Source organism: Oryctolagus cuniculus, chromosome 18 (assembly GCF_964237555.1).
Source record: "Oryctolagus cuniculus chromosome 18, mOryCun1.1, whole genome shotgun sequence".
Lineage (NCBI taxonomy): Eukaryota > Metazoa > Chordata > Mammalia > Lagomorpha > Leporidae > Oryctolagus > Oryctolagus cuniculus.
In genome coordinates, this window is record NC_091449.1 from 14638422 (window position 1) to 14654671 (window position 16250).

Below are 16250 nucleotides of genomic sequence, written 5' to 3' on the forward strand. Positions count from 1 at the left end.
TTTTTTAACCCAGGACCAGATGGATTCACTGCTGAATTCTACCAGACATTTAAAGAAAAATAAGCCGAATTCTTCTCAAACTACTCAGAATAATCGAAAAAGAGGGAATCCTCCCAAATTCTTTCCATGAAGCCAGCATCACCTTAATTCCTAAACCTGAAAAAGATGCAGCTTTGAAAGAAGATTACAGACCAATATCCCTGATGAACATAGATGCAAAAGTCCTCAATAAAATTCTGGCCAATAGAATGCAACAACACATCAGAAATATCATCCACCCAGACCAAGTGGGATTTATCCCTGGTATACAAGGATGGTTCAACGTGCACAAATCAGTCAATATGATACACCACATTAACAAAATGCAGAAGAAAAACCATATGATTATCTCAATAGATGCAGAGAAAGCATTTGATAAAATACAACACCCTTTCATGATGATAACTCTAAGCAAATTGGGTATAGAAGGAACATTCCTCAATATAATCAAAGCAATTTATCAAAAACCCACGGCCAGCATCCTATTGAATGGGGAAAGGTTGAAAGCATTTCCACTGAGATCTGGTACCAGACAGGGATGCTCACTCTCACCACTGCTGATAAAATATAGTTCTGGATGTTTTAGCCAGAGCCAGTAGGCAGGAAAAAGAAATTAAAGGGATACAAATTGGGAAGAAAGAAGTCAAACTATCCCTCTTTGCAGATGATATGATTCCTTATTTAGGGGATCCAAAGAACTCTATTGAGAGACTATTGGAATTCATAGAAGAGTTTGGCAAAGCAGCAGGATATAAAATCAATGCCAAAAGTCCCATGCCTTTGTATACACAGGAAATGCCATGGCTGAGAAAGAACTTTTTTTTTGACAGGCAGAGTGGATAGTGAGAGAGAGGGAGAGAGAGAGGGAGAGAGAGAGAGAAAGGTCTTCCTTTTTGCCGTTGTTTCACCCTCCAATGGCCACCATGGCCGGCGCGCTGCAGCCGGCGCACCTCGATGATCTGAAGCCAGGAGCCAGGTGCTTCTCCTGGTCTCCCTTGCGGGTGCAGGGTCCAAGGACTTGGGCCATCCTCCTCTGCACTCCCGGGCCATAGCAGAGAGCTGGCATGGAAGGGGGGCAACCGGGACAGAATCCGGTGCCCCGACCGGGACTAGAACCCAGTGTGCTGGTGCCACAAGGCAGAGGAATAGCCTATTGAGCCACAGCGCCGGCCGAGAAAGAACTTCTAAGATCAATCCCATTCACAATAACCTCAAAACCAATCAAATACCTGGGAATAAACTTAACCAAGGACGTTAAAGAACTCTACAATGAGAACTGCAAAATCTTAAAGAAAGAAATAGAAGAGGATACCAAAAAATGGAAAAACCTTCCATGCTCATGAATTGGAAGAATCAATATCATCAAAATGTCCATTCTCCTAATTGCTGAGGTTTCCACGACCTTATGGAGGAGAGATGTGCTCTCACAAATGCAAGTGGTTCTCACTATGGATCACAAATCTCCAAGAGCCAACAGCTTTAATGGAGATCCTACAAGTAAGATTCACCCCAATTCTAGTGGCCACTGCTCACCTCATACAAAAGCCAGGCCCAATCCCCACTGAATGGGAAAAAACAGGAAGCATCTGGGTAGAGCAGTGGCCAATATTACAACCCAAACTTGGCATCCTTAGAGAACTGGTACAGGAACAATTGGAAAAGGGACACATAGAGCCCTCCACTAGCCCTCACAACACGCCCATTTTTGTGATACCAAAGAAACAGGGAAAATATAGGCTACTACAGGATTTGAGAGCCATCAACAAAATCATAAAAAAGATGGTTGGCGTTATAACAATGCCACTTCTTGACTAGAAAAAGAGAAAGTGGGGCTGACTTCACTGCAGCTATCGTAACCTCAAAGAACAGCTGATTCCACCTAGAGCCAGTTCCCAGACGCCAGCCAGAGGAGCCTGTTAGAATACTCAGATTCCAGGCTGGCATTCCCCATCCAGGGGCCATTCCTAACAGATACCACATAGTTACCATTGATATCAAAGTTTGTTTCTTTTCCATTCCCATCACAGAGCAGGATAAGGCCTACTTCGCCTTTACAGCATGGAAGCCCAATTTCCAGCTCCCTGCAAAAAGATTTCAGTGGACAGTACTCCCACAAGGCATGAAATATAGCCCGGCCATTTGCCAAAGATACGTTTCTCATGTGACCAGCACACTTAAAGATCAGTGCTTGGTCATACATTATGTGGATGGTATCTTACTTGCTCACAAAAATGCAGCAACTCTGAATGCCTGTGTAAGTGATACAGTAAGAAATTTACAATTCCTGGGTTTGTCTATTGCCACAGGAAAGGTACAACATTTTCTTCCCTTTCAATTCTTGGGTTATCACATCTCCTCCCATGTATCTCCAATGGGCCCAAACCTAAAAGTCAAGTATAAAAACTCACTTAATGAACATCAGCAACTATGCGGCCAAATCAATTGGCTGAAGCCCTTCCTTCCCCTAACACCTGCAGAGCTTAAACCACTATATGATTTACTGACTAAGGGGAACAGCCCTTCTTCAAAAATCACATTGACAGGAGCAGCCAAATCCACTATAGAAAAGATCAACACCCAATTATCAAGTTTAAAAACCTTTAGATATGACCCTCAGGTGCCTCTATTTGCCATAACCGTATATACCCTCAAGGCCCCCTTAGGAGTTATTTGGCAACAAAATAGACCACTTTTTTGGGTGCACATAGCCTGGAGTGAGTGTTGTAAAGTAGTTAACAAAGTAGATGCCATCCTTATGATGGGACTTAAATTAAGATATTATGCCAATAAGATATTTAACACAGAGCCAGACATAGTGGTCCTACCCCTATCACAATTAGAACTGTCGACAGTGATGCAGAATAGCATGCTCTTTCAAACTTTAATGATAAATTTCCCAGGACAGGTTGACAATCACCTGCCAGCAGACAGGCTACTCCAGACGTTACAAACCTTAGAAATAGGCTATCCAATACATGCTTTCCCTGCTAATAAACCTAAACCCATGGCACCATGTGCATTTATGGATGCCAACAAGTTACTGTTTGGAATAGTGATCAAATCCTCAACAGAAAAAGATAGGATCCATGTAGAACCCCATGGGGCATCAGTACAATTGGGAGAAATAAAGCCAATAATCAAGGTTCTACTCCATAGCCAGGATGGGCTGGTAAATATGTTTTTGGACAGCAAATACTCAGTACAGGTTGCAAAGATGATCCCCTTTGCAGTCTTTTTTTAAAATTTTTATTTATTTTTTATTTTTTGACAGGCAGAGTGTACAGTGAGAGAGAGAGACAGAGAGAAAGGTCTTCTTTTGCTGTTGGTTCACCCTCCAATGTCCACCATGGCTGGTGTGCTGCGGCCGGTGCATGGTGCTGATCCGATGGCAGGAGCCAGGTGCTTCTCCTGGTCTCCCATGGGGTGCAGGGCCCAAGCACTTGGGCCATCCTCCACTGCACTTCCCTGGCCACAGCAGAGAGCTGGCCTGGAAGAGGTGCAACTGGGACAGAATCCAGTGCCCCGACTGGGACTAGAACCTGGTGTGCCGGCGCCGCAAGGCAGAGGATTAGCCTAGTGAGCCGCAGCGCCGGTCCCCTTTGCAGTCGTTAACCCGACCAATAAGCCAATTGATCACATATTCCCAACACTTAAAGAGCTAACTGAGAACAGAAAATACCCATGGTATAACTCGCACATAAGATCACTTACTGGGTTACCTGGCTTTATTAACCAAGGCAACAAAAAAGGTTGATCGTCTTATCTCCTGCATCACGGCTTCCATTGGACACCTAGAACAAGGGCATATTCTACACCAAAAATTTCATATGTAAGAAAGAAACATAAAATTGCTTTTCCCGGAGCTAACAATGAGCCAATGCAAACACCTAGTGCACTCTTGCAAGAATTGTGTACCCCTCGCCCCATTAGGCCCACTGCAACAAGCAGTAGTGACCCCGTGAGGCCTTGCTCCTAATAAGCTCTGGCAAGTGGATGTCACCCACATGAACTCCTTTGGTAAACTTCAGTTTGTCCATGTGGTGGTAGATACTTATTCAAAGGCTGTATTTGCAACAGCCCAATCTGGAGAAAAGGCTAGTAATGTGATAAAGGCAGTTAAATCAGCCAATCTGGTTCTTGGTGTCCCCTGAACCATAAAGACTGATAACGGGCCAGCGTATACATCACAGGAATTTAATTTCTTCCTGACATTCTGGAACATACAGTCTGCCACAGGTATCCCATAGAAACCACATGGACAGGCAATCATTGAAAGAACTCATAGGACAATTAAAGATCTCTTACAAAGACAGAAAAACCATCATATGCCCCCAGACCCACAGCTTGCTTTGACAGAGGTTCTTTTTACTATCAAATTTCTTAGTTTTGATTCCCAAGGGATCAGCCCAGCTTATAAACACTGGGGATCCTTTCCATCCCAGCCCCCAGCCCCTATGGTTAGGTGGAAAGACCCCTGACAGGAGAATGGAAGGGACCACACCCTCTGCTAACCAAGGGTCAAGGATATGCTTGTGTCTATCCAGAGAATGCGGAACAGCCCATTTGGGTACCAGCCAGAAACATCAAGCCTGCAAGTGACAGCCAAACAGAACCAGTTGAAACAAGACTGGGAGTCTGCCTTGTTAGCAGACACACCTGCCCTATCATCCTACCCTGAGAAACTGCCCATAGCCACATCCATTACTGCTTTATACCCCACTAGCTCTGATCAGCCACTCAAATGGCCCACAGCCCGTGTGTGTCATGCCATTCCTTATTATCACTGTTCTTCATTCCTACCTCCATCTGAGCAAGCACTGCTGTGGTCTCCTGTTTTGAGTGCTGGTAATCAATGGTGGGTAAGATCCCCTGGGGGACAACCTAAGACAAGCACAGGCGTGTACGGAGACCACATGGAAATGGGGTCAACAATGGTATGGCCAAGAATCATGCCTCCCATTGCTCAAAAACTAAAAAGGGGAAATGTGGTGGAATGAGAAGGTGAGAAGGTCGTGCCAAGATGGCCACTGGCAACAGAAACTGCCTGGCAACAGGCTGTGATTGGATGGTTTCAGAAACCACACGACAACAGAGCCTGACTGAGAGCAGGTTGTGATTGGATGGCTTCGGAAACGACATGACAACAGAGCCTGACTGACAACAGGCTGTGATTGGATGGTTCCAGAAACTGCCTGGTAATAGAGCCTGATTGGCAACAGGCTGTGATTGGATGGCTTTGGAAACTACCTGGCAACAGGCTGTGATTGGTTAGGGCATAGACCGCCCCTTGACTGGATTGGCTGCCTTGGCTATATAAGCAGCTGTAGCAACTGAAATAAACGAGTCTGCATGCTACTTGCCTCAGGCCTGCTTTCACCCAACACTTGGGGTCTGTGTGGTGACTCCGCACCTCTTCCCCACCATGCTCTTCCTCTCAGAAACAAATCCACCACAACAAACATGGATTAAAGATCTAAATCTATGACCCAACACCATCAAATTATTAGAGAACATTGGAGAAACCCTGAAAGATATAGGCACAGGCAAAGGCTTCTTGGAAAAGTCCCTGGAGGCACAGGCAGTCAAAGCCAAATTAACAATTGGGATTGCATCAAATTGAGAAGTTTCTGTACTACAAAAGAAATAGTCAGGAAAGTGAAGAGGCAAGTGACAGAATGGGAAAAGATATTTGCAAACTATGCAACAGATAAAGGATTAATAACCAGAATCTACAAAGAGATCAAGAAACTCCACAACAGCAAAACAAACAACCCACTTAAGAGATGGGCCAAGGACCTCAATAGACATTTTTCAAAAGAGGAAATCCAAATGGCCAACAGACATATGAAAAAATGTTCAGGATCACTACCCATCAGGGAAATGCAAATCAAAACCACAATGAGGTTTCACCTCCCCCCCCCTGGTTGGAATGGCTCACATACAGAAATCTACCAACAACAGATGCTGGGGAGGATGTGAGGAAAAAGGGACACTAACCCACTGTTGGTGGGAATGCAAACTGGTCAAGCCACTATGGAAGTCAGTCTGGAGATTCCTCAGAAACCTGAAGAGAACCCTACCGTTCGACCCAGCCATCCCACTCCTTGGAATTTACCCAAAGGATATTAAATTGGCAAACAAAAAGCTGTCTGCACCTTGTGGGGCTCCATGGGATGCGCAGCCATGGAGCCCCCACGTCAAGGTCGGTCTGATAGCTGTTGCTGTGTCTTTATCACAAGGCGAATGTTGCTAGTTTCAGTTAGGGCAATGCTTTCCCACGGTCGGGACGTTCCAGAGGAGTTGAGAATGTTGTAAACAACAAGATGGTGCCGAGGACCGCGCGGTGAGCCTGCCTGCTGCGTGACACCTCATCTGATTGGCCCGAGGATGCGTGCACACTGCGTGAACAGACAGCGGATTGGAGTGTTCCGTGCATGGACTTGAGCCCGCTTGCAATTGGCCAGATTTTGTATATAAGCTATGTGCTGAGGAAAGAGGGGGCTTTCCTGTCCACTCTCCTCCTTTCATTCTTTCACTGTCCCTGTTATTTTCCCATTAAAAGTCTGCTGAAGACCGATGAGCTGCGAACAGTGTCGTTCCTTTGCGGGCAAGGGAGCGGCAAGTGGTGCCGTGACTCGGATCCGGACCACTTTTTCCACGCAGGAATAGGTAAGAAACAAAAGGTAAGCGTGCGAGTGCACGGAAATCCAGCTGGGGAAAGAATAGAAACCGCGGTTCCGTCGAGGAAAGACGGGGAAATTAAGCGCCAGAAAAAAGGGTAAAGGAATCCCTTAAAAGGCGGGAGTACAAAATGTTCAGAAACGCCAGGAAATAGGCGGAAACTTCCTTTTTACCTCGAAATGGACAATACTCAGAAACTTCCTTTTTACCTCCAAATGGACTATTCTCCGTCCACCACTAGGTTGCACATGCTGTTGAGCTGCTTGTTAAAAGCTGCGGGGACGCCCGTTAAGGCGGCCACAGTATGTGCATTCACTAGGGCTGTTGCCAAGATGTCACCACGGTTTGTGGAAGGTGGCGAATTAGATGAGCAACAGTGGCGGAGAGTAGGGGGACAGTTGAGAGCAGCCGGAGAGCCGGCAGAAATACTTAGATTATGGCAACTCATTGAACAGACACTTCAGAACCCCACTGAGAGCATAGGGCTTTTACTTGATGAAGGATGCGAGCTCCTAGAGAAGGTTCAGGAGGAGTCTCGGCATGATAGTCAGTCTAGTGACTGTGGTAGTCAGTGGGACAGGAAACAGACGGACAAAGGTCCCTGTAGGGACCAGCCACCGGATGAGACAGAGAAAAATTCAGTGAAGGACCATCCCCCATCGAGTGCACCCCTGCGCTCGAGGGGGCCATCTCATTTATATCCCAGTTTGACTAAGCTAGCAAATTTCTCCTTAGAGGATGAACCGCCGCCGCGGTATCGTCCATTGACTCTCCCTAAATCGGCCCCTAGAAAAAAGAAAAAAAAAAAAAGACTATAAAGACTCCATTACAGATACAGGGAATAGGGTTAAACAAGGCGAGCCATAGAATGGTTCATTAATGCTATAAAAATAGTCAGTCCTTGGTTCGAAAAAGGAGTCGTGAATAAGCAACATTGGGATTTCCTCAGAAAAAACTTAAATGTGCATTTAAAGAAACAAAGCAAGCCGTGACAAAGGCTGTGAAAACTTTGTTGCAGATATAGAGAATAGGGTTAAAGAAACAAACTGTAGAGCAGCTTATCAGTGCTGTTGAAACAATTAGTCCTTGGTTTGCTGAAGAGGGTGTTGTGGATAAGAAACACTGGGAGTAAAAAATATAGATCAGTGTACACTGGAAAGCCCTCACCTTGCATTTAAATATTTCATTTAAAGTAAATGTTACCTGTTATAAAGTTAATATTACTATGTGCAATGAGAAATTGTGGTGACAAAGTGTCCGGACTACCCATTTTGTTTTTGTTTTATGTACTAACTCTACCCCTATTATTGATAGGAATGCTTGGACAGATTATGCTTGGTTTGCTTTACAAAAAAAATGTAAGTCAAAATATGCCGCAAGTAGTTAAGATTCCACACACCTACAGAAATGTAATAATTACTGATAATAAGAGGCTAATTCCCTCAGATATGTTTCAATTTATCCTTAAAACATATTGAATATTATTGTGTTTGATTGCTGGATGTATATTTGTATAGAAAATTTGTATTATATTTGTATGATGTGTTAATTATGCCTATACCTTGGTGCAACTCTAGGGCCAAATGTAAGGACAGATTTTTGGGATGGAGAGGCTTGTGTCTTTGTTTGGCTCTGATAAACAAGTAACTTGTCTGCCGGATGACCTTCTCCTGCTCCTTGGGAGCCTGGCCAGCTCCCGGGGAGGGGATAAAGGAATGTTTTCTGATAAACAGGTGGGCATGCTTCGTGTCTCGGCTCTCTGGCCAAGATCCGGGATGGGACGCACTGCTTGCCTAAGATCTTGGCAATGAGCCACCCTTGTCCTTGGGGGCTTTAAGGAGGAGCCGGAGCAAGCCTCTGCTGCTGCTGTTTCATCCCGGGGGAACACGCAGTCAAGCTGAACGTTAAACGTGCCCGTGATGATTACTAATAATGTTTGATTCTCAGTATGTATCCTTTTCTGGTGCTGTGTAAAGATTGCCTAGTAATGCCCACAGTACTGTAAATTCTACAAAGCATAAGTACAACACAAATATGAATCAATTGGCTATTGTGGCTGAGGTGTTCTGTAACAGTCCCCTTAATAAAAAATTAACAAAATAAATTAATTTAAAAAACAGAACATTCAGGACCTGCCACTCTGCTTGGTATGTCATTACAAAAATCAACAAGGAGGACTATGCCTGATAAATGAGGGTGCTATCAATGTGGGCAACAGGGACATGTACAAATATTGTCCAAAAGTCAAACATCAAAAAAGCCCCTCCTCCTGGGATTTGCCCCTGGTGCTAAAGGGAAAGGCATTGGACCAATAAATGTCACTCCAAAACTGATAAAAATGATAATTCCTTAAATAAATAAAGTTCAGAAAACTAAAAGCGGGGCTGGCCCCAGGCCCCATCCCAACAAATTTTGGGGGCCATGACATTTGTTCCTCAACAGAACACCCTAAATCCGTCAATTTCCTCCACAGAGTCACAGAGGGTAGTGCAGGACTGGACCTCAGTGCCACCTCCTATACAGTATTGACCCCTGAGATGGGCCCACAAGGCCTCCCTACTGGGATTTTTGGTCCTTTGCCAACTGGGATTTTTGGTCTCCTACTGGGCAGAAGTAGTATAACTATGAAAGGGTTACAGGTTTTTCCTGGAGTTATAAACACTGACTTTACTGGTGAGATAAAAATTATGACTCAAGCCAATAATGTAACTTTACCTCCAGGACAATGCATTGCTCACTTGATTCTGTTCCCCTTCTCTTCAATTGGTAGGTCTTTTTTAAATAAAAGAGAAAATAACGGTTTTGGATCTTCTAATGCTTATTGAATACAACCCATAACTAAGGACCGACCCAAATTTTTCTTAAAATTAAATAAAAAGTTATTCAGTGGTCTTTTAGATACTGGAGCTGATGTCTCTGTTATTTCAGCAGCAAGCTGGCCCACAAATTGGAAAAAGAAAATTACCATAACTCAATTGCAAGGTATTGCTCGGAGTCAAAGATTAACACAAAGTTCCAAATTGCTACAATGGGAGGATGAAGCAGGTAATACTGGAGCCTGTCGCCCCTATATTTTGGCTGCATTACTTGTTAATCTCTGGAGACGTGATATTCTAACTCAAATGGGGGCTTTTATACATAGTCCAAGTAAGATTGTTACCATTAACATACTTCAACAAGGTCATTTGCCAGGTAAGGGTTTAGAGAAACAACAACAAAGCATCACATCTCCAGTTACTGTAACTGTCAATCATGACCAGAGAGGCTTGGGTTTCCCTTGATGGCTACTGGTCAGCCTGTGCCCCATGCAAAAAATTAAATAAAATAAAAATCAGATAATCCCGTGTGGGTGGATCAGTGGCCTTTACTGCAGGAAAAGATAACTGCTGCACAGATATTGGTGAAAGAACAATTAACAGCAAGACATATAGTTCCTTCTAATTCTCCTTGGAATAGTCCTATTTTTGTTATCAGAAAAAATATCTGGGAGACAGCAATTGCTTCCAGGCCTTAGGGCTGTTAATGCTACTGTGGAAATTTTGGGGGCTTTACAACCAGGTTTACCATTGCCTACTGCAATTCCAAAGGACTCTTATATTGCAATAATAGATTTAAAAGATTATTTTTATACTATACCTTTACATCCAAAAGATTGTCCCCGATTTGCTTTCAGTGTTCCATCAGTAAATTTTAAAAAAAACCTATACAAAGATGCCAATGGAGGATCTTACCTCAAAAAATGGCTAATAGCCCTACTTTGTGCCAACAATTCATTGATGCTGCTCTTCAAAAAATTTGCAAAAAATATAGCAATTTATATATTATACACTATATAAATGATATTTTGATAGCTGGACCCGAGAAATTTTTGGTGATACAATGTCTGACAGTAATAAGAGAGTAATTATCTGCTTTTGGTCTTATCATAGCCCCTGAGAAAATACAACTTCAATATCCTTATCAATATCTAGGCTTCCAATTGTACCCATGAAAAATACTTCCACAGAAAGTCACCTTACAATTGGATTCTTTACAGACTTTAAATAAGTTTCAAAAACTTCTAGGGAATATTAATTTGCTTTCTGCACATCTCCACCTCACAACAGGAGACCTTAAACCTTTATTCAATATCCTAAAAGGATGTCAAGCTTCTGTAATTTGTGATGGTCACCATACAGTTATTAACACCTCTTTTTCATCTTTACAGCTAGTTAAATTAGCTGCTGTTACACTTGCATTGCAGTCTACTTTGGATGTAGCACTTAACACATATACCAATAGCAAATATGTGTTCCTATCGGTGCCTCAATTGGACACTTGTTCGTTCCTGGATCCTCAGCTGCTTCTCCTCTGTTTTCTCGCATTTGCACTGTCATTCGACAGCATACCTGTCCTTTCTTTATAGGTCATATTTGAGCACATTCCAACCTTCCTGGACCTTTGGTAGAGGGTAATCATTTGGCAGATTCTGCTCTATAAATATATTCTATTGCTACAGCAACAAAAGATCACGTTTCACATCATTTAAATGCTCATACGTTACACTTACAACATAATATTACTCAAGAACAAGCTCGACAAATTGTAAAATTCTGTTCTACTTGCTCCATCCAGTTACCAGTACCTCACTTTCGAATTAATCCTCGTAATTTATTCCCCAATCAACTATGGCAAATGGATATCACCCACTTCATGGAATTTGGTAAACAAACATATATACATGTGTCTATTGATGCTTGTTTTAAATTTATTTTTGCTTCCTTACATACAGGTAAAGCTACAAGACATGTTATTGCCCGTTGCTTACAAGCTTTTGCTTCCCTAGGAACTCCAAAGCAGATTAAAACGGATAATGGACCTGCTTATATTTCTGCCTCTTTCAGAAATTTTTGTGTAACTTTCTATCTCATGTTACTGACATTCCTTATAATCCTCAGGGTCAAGACAATATTCTACATACACATCACACTTTAAAACAATATTTTAATGATATAAACAAAAGGGGGAGTTTAGGGTTCTTGCCCATTCTCCTAACAAATGGCTCTCACATGCTTTATTCATTTTAAATTTTTTCACATTGGATAAAGATGGTCGTCTTGCAGCTATTCAACAGTGGCATCCACAAACAGCTGGGGTAAGAACAATGGTAAAATGAAAGGATCCTATCACCAATCAATGGAATGGACCTGATCCAGTACTGGTATGGGACATGGGCTCTTAAGGGATGGGTATTTTTATGCAACCAATTTGCTTTTACATTGTTAGCCCCTAATGATTTTCACAACTGCTCATTGGGCCGTGTGGCCCCAATGCTAACATCTGTATTTCCAAAGGCACGACAGTGACGCTCATTACATGAGAACTGTGATGATGATGTCATCTTAATTGGAGACCTGCTTTCACCATGGCTATGCAGCTAGTGGGAGTTCCTGGATTGGTTTATGGAAATAATCGTGGACTACAAAGGCTTACACATTTGGTGACCAAAACAATCAATCTTACTGCTACTGCGCTATCCAATATAGCTAAAAAATTGGATCAAGTTCGTTCAGGAGTACTCTTAAACCGAGCAGCTATCAATTATTTGCTGTTAAAAGATCATGTAAGCTGTAAATCTGTTCCAGGGGAATGTTGTTTTAACATTACTAACAATGCCATATATAGAGTCTGTTATGGATAAACTTAAGAGTAAAATGCAACATATGTTTATTACTAACCCACTAACATTTGAAGGGTTTCAATGGATTCATTGGTTATTAATGCGGGCTAGATTGTTACTGATTTTCATACTTTGTATGGGTTGTTTTCCATGTGTTCTACAATTTGTGCTATCTTCGCTACAGTCTGTATGGACTGACATTCATCACTTAAAACTTTGTACCAAACCTCCTTTGTAATCAAAAATAATTAATATTTGGCTGTATGTTTCATCTCTCACCTAATGTTGGGCTAAAATGGTACTTAAAAATGGGTAAGACACTCCACATCCTGTACCTACCTAAGACAGGGCTCAAGTTAAAGAATGGGTCACTATCGGTTGCTTGTGTGTCATGATACTACTGGGCCTTGCCTTCATAGCCAGATGGATCAGAGCCTTAGCACTCCGTCAGCAGAATACCAACTTGATAATCCAACAGGCTACGCTGGCCACCTTGCGATCTCACCCCAATAAAGAAGTATGGCTTAGCATGATGGAGCGGTAGTCAAAGACGGGTAAACACTGATGGGCGCTCCTAGCAACCTAAGACAGAGGGTAGGACAGGCTTCCTATTACCTCCATGACGGGTAAGCAGGTAGCGCGCCATTGGGTACCTAAGACAGGCACGTTTCCATGCCATTTAAATAATAAAGAAGGGGGAGATGTGGGGCTCCATGGGATGCGCAGCCATGGAGCCCCCACGTCAAGGTCGGTCTGATAGCTGTTGCTGTGTCTTTATCACAAGGCGAATGTTGCTAGTTTCAGTTAGGGCAATGCTTTCCCACGGTCGGGACGTTCCAGAGGAGTTGAGAATGTTGTAAACAACAAGATGGTGCCGAGGACCGCGCGGTGAGCCTGCCTGCTGCGTGACACCTCATCTGATTGGCCCGAGGATGCGTGCACACTGCGTGAACAGACAGCGGATTGGAGTGTTCCGTGCATGGACTTGAGCCCGCTTGCAATTGGCCAGATTTTGTATATAAGCTATGTGCTGAGGAAAGAGGGGGCTTTCCTGTCCACTCTCCTCCTTTCATTCTTTCACTGTCCCTGTTATTTTCCCATTAAAAGTCTGCTGAAGACCGATGAGCTGCGAACAGTGTCGTTCCTTTGCGGGCAAGGGAGCGGCAGCACCTTAATGTTTATTGCAGCTCAATTCACAATAGCTAAGACCTGGAATCAACCTAAATGCCCATCAACAGTAGACTGGATAAAGAAATTATGGAACATGTACAATATAGAACACTATAGAGCAGTAAAAAAAAAAAAAAACAATAAAATCTGGTCATTTGCAACAAAATGGAGGAATCTGGAAAATATTATGCTGAGTGAAATAAGCCAGTCTCAGAAGGACAAATATCATGTGTTCTCCCTGATCGGTGACAACTAACCAAGCACCAAAAAGGAAACCTGTTGAAGTGAAATGGACACTATGAGAAACGATGACTTGATCAACCCTTGTCCTGAATGTTGATGAACAACTCAATACTTTATCCCTTTTAGTATTTTTTTGTTCTACTTAATACTATTGGTTGAACTCTTTAATTAACACACAATTATTCCTCGGTGTTTAAATTTAACTGGAAAGTGATCTCTGTTAAATATAAGAGAGGTAAGAGATGTACGATTTGGGACATGCTCAAGCTGACTTGCCCCAAATATAGAGTTGGAAATGTGCCAGGAGATTCCAATTCAATCCCTTCAAGGTGTCATGTACCAATGCCATCTCACTAGTCAAAGTGATCCATTTCAGTTCACAATTGATCATAATGATAGGACTAAGAGTCAAAAGATCACATAAACAAGACTAGTGTCTGCTAATACTAACTGGTAGAATTAAAAAGGAGAGAATGATCCAACATGGGAAGCGAGATACACAGCAGACTCATAGAATGGCAGATGTCCTAAATAGCACTCTGGCCTCAGAATCAGCCCTTAAGGCATTTGGATCTGGCTGAAGTGCCCATGAGAGTATTTTAGGCATGGAAAGCCAAGACAATTTGGCTAAAAAAAAAAGACCTAAATGAAAGATCTCTGCAAGTGAGATCCCAGTGGAAAGAACAGGCCATCAAAGAAGGAGGTACCTTTCTCTGTAGGGAGGAGAGAACTTTCCCATTGACTATGACCTTGTCTAAATAAGATCAGAGTCAGTGAACTCAAAAGGCTTCCATAGCCTGGGCAACTCATGACAAGAGCCTAGGGTGATTACTGACATCATAAACAAGAGTGTCAGTTCGTTAATCCAACAACAGGAGTCACTGTGCACTTACTCTTCATGTAGGATCTCTGTCCTTAATGTGTTGTACAATGTGAATTAATGTATAACTAGTACTCAAACAGTACTTTACACTTTATGTTTATGTGTGAGTGTAAACTGTTGAAATCTTTACTTAATATATACTAAATTGATCTTCTGTTTATAAAGAGAATTGAAAATGAATCTTGATGTGAATGGAATGGGAGAGGGAGCAGGAGATGGGAAGATTGTGGGTGGGAGGGAAGTTATGGGGAGGGAAAGCCACTGTAATCCATAATTTATTTGGAAATTTATATTTACTAAAAAAAGTTAAAAAAAAACTTACACAAGAAACCACAGAAACTTTTTAAAAGCTCAGTAAACTCCCAGTAGGAAAAACACAAAGAAATCACAGAAGACCCACCATAATCAACCTTCCAGAAACCAAATACAAAAACAAAACCTTAAAAGCAGCTGAAAAGAAGACACATTACACCAAGATTAACAAGATAAGATAAATACCTGTTTCTTGTCAGAAACTATGCAAGGCAGAAGGAAAAGGAACAATATTTTCCAAGTACTGAAAAAAATGTTGACACAACATGTATATGGAATATTTTTTAAAACAATGCATCATCTGAGACATGAAAGATAGTTCTTCAAGCAGAAAGAAAATGATTCTCAATGGAAACAAGGGTCTATAAAGGAAATATGCATCAAAATGGTAGAAACTCATATCTCTTAGCACATTTATAAACACTTTCAAAGTGTGTTTTCAAGTCCCTGATTGCATCATTTCTAATATTTATACTTCTGGAAGAACACATCTTCTCATTTGTGCAGTTCTTTACATGATTGCTAATACTGAATTTTCCAATAAAGTCTTGTTTGTGTTCTCTGAGTTAGAGAAGCAACTCTACTGAATATTTCAAGATTCCTTTTACAAGATCACTTTGATTCTTTAAGAACTGGACCATTTTAAAGGCCACTTCTCAGCTAATCAGTCAAAAGCTAGTGCAAACTGAGACCCCATCATCATTTGTGACATAGCCTAGGGTTCCAATATATTTAGCAACATTTTTCCTACCCACAGTCCATAGTAGAGGTCAAATTCTCATGTAGCCGGTAGCAGGGTTTCCTAGACCCCATTTCACAGTGGGGCAGCCCTTCTTCACTCCCCACTTGACACAGCTAGGTCTCCTCTTGTTCATGAGGCTTGGAGCCCTAGATTTCCCTAATGTCATGTTAGCAACTCGAGCCTACAGCCAGGTTTGCATGCGTCAGTGAGCTGTCTGGACTTCAGCACCTTCTCACATTTGGTTTTGGATATCCTCTTCATTTCGAGTGCCTGAATATGTTGCTCACTCTAAGTGAGGCTATATACCTCTAACTTCATTTTATCTAGTTTCCACTTGCTATAAGGTAAATATGTCCCCACAAAGTTCAAGTGTTGGAAATTTAATCACTAATCTAGCTATTGAGAGGTAGGACCTTTAAGAGGTCATTAGGTTATGAAGGATCTGACCCCTCATGAATGGATTAATGACAGCAGTGAGTTACCACGGGAGTGGATTCCTTATAAATGGCTAGCTTTGGGGC

General features: G+C 42.3%; 1 long non-coding RNA gene across 1 annotated transcript; it reads left to right on the plus strand.

Moving 5' to 3' along the window:
- The first annotated feature begins 6508 nt into the window (after positions 1–6508).
- LOC138846556 (uncharacterized) lies at positions 6509–12643 on the plus strand. The gene is made up of 2 exons (XR_011384048.1): positions 6509–6708; positions 11492–12643. It is a non-coding gene; the product is annotated as an uncharacterized lncRNA (long non-coding RNA).
- The last annotated feature ends 3607 nt before the right edge of the window (positions 12644–16250 follow it).